The sequence below is a fragment of the Topomyia yanbarensis genome, chromosome 2 (assembly GCF_030247195.1).
Source record: "Topomyia yanbarensis strain Yona2022 chromosome 2, ASM3024719v1, whole genome shotgun sequence".
Taxonomy (NCBI): domain Eukaryota; kingdom Metazoa; phylum Arthropoda; class Insecta; order Diptera; family Culicidae; genus Topomyia; species Topomyia yanbarensis.
The window spans coordinates 125,781,419-125,783,132 of record NC_080671.1 but is presented as its reverse complement, the minus strand read 5'-3'; positions in this window follow the sequence as shown (position 1 = coordinate 125,783,132).

The window sequence follows — 1,714 nt, the reverse complement described above, 5'->3', positions numbered from 1 at the left end:
TTCTTTCACCGATTCAATATTATCCCGAGTTGCACACTCCACAATAATCGAGCCATCTTTACCGTTTTTAAAGTTGCTAATTTTGTGCACCTTTGGATCTAATTTATTTTTTAATTCATTCCTCGTGGCGTCACTCGATTGCAACGGCTCGACTGGTTTAATCACAATGACCGGGCGAGCCTTACGTTTCGTTTGACTTCTAGTTCTAATTTTATTCGTCCCAGTAGCTCCCGACAAAACATTCGCGTAAGTAATTCTACTATTTTTATCAAAAACCTCGTCATTATTTCCATCATCGTCTATTTCAATTAACATCGGTTCATCTTCTTCATTCGTCAAAATTTTTCGTTTTCTACTGGGATTCCCGTCACATTCAGAATGAACCTTCCTATTACTAAAATTCCTCTTTCTGTTCATTCCAACTAATTCAATTTCACGCTTAACATTTTCATTTAAACAACTTTTCAAATCTTCCAACTTTTTGGCAACACTGTTTTCCAAGCTAGCCAATCAGCCTCCTGTCAAGGACGACGTCTCTGTACAGCCAGCATCACTGCCATGAAAGGCAAAACATTGATTTTGAACCGAATGATTAGAAGCTGTATTTAGTTACAAAATGTCCATTTTCTGAATGATATGATATTAAATCATCCCACAAGATGCAAAACGTCGTGTGGAATGCTTGAATATCGAGCATAGTGCCGAACATAATTCTTTGTTTGGGGCTTTATAGCTATAACGCCCCATATATGTCGGTCGCTGTCAAACTCCATATGATGGTATAGGGTTGCCAGGAGGCTGTAGCCAATTTACTCTCGAGAGAGTTATTGAAAGACCTGATCAGTTTTTCTATTCCGTTTTCTACTGCGATGTTTATCTGTGCATCGATGTTTTTTCGGGCATCAGTGAGAGACTCAAAAATGGAAGCGAATTGTTCCATCTTCTTATTCAACTCAATGGATATCGAACTAACATCCTGCACACCAGAAGAGTGATCTGATAAACACTTCACACACTTGTAGCAAAGACTTGCATTATCTGCCACCCAATTTACCCCTTTGTTAGCCCGGAACATTTTTGATGATATTTATCACCGCAAAAAAGACATACATTTTAAACATTTCTTTGGAACAAACAAAGTTTTTACATTGAATTTTGAACGTACAGTGACACAATCTCATATTCGTACACCTGTAGTGTATATGTTTAAAATTGTTTTATAAATGTTTGCGCTATTTAATATAGGTATTGTTTTGTAAATGTGGTAGTAAAATCATCATCTGTCATTTTCTTATCATTTGTAATCAAAAATGTGCAAGTTTCCGTACACTACACATAAAAAATCATTACTTGGTGTAAAAATGGCACAATTTCATATTCGTACACTTTTGAAAAGTCAATTAATTTGTAATTTAAGACCTGTTATTTCTTTATTTTTTTGTTTTACTTAGAAAAATAGATTTTATGACTACAAAAAAAGGTTCATTTGCACAGTTTGCTCTACACTGGTTTAAGAAATTCCCTCAAATTGACGTAATGGTTCAAAAAAAAGTAAACTAACTGCCATTATGGGACGGAAACTAATTATTACTTACCAAAATGAAGCTAAATCACTTCATGAAATCTTTAAAATTGTTCAAAGGTTGTGTCCAACTATTTAACATGTCGTTAAAAACTTTGATGTGGCGAAACGTAGAGCAGATATTACGAAAAA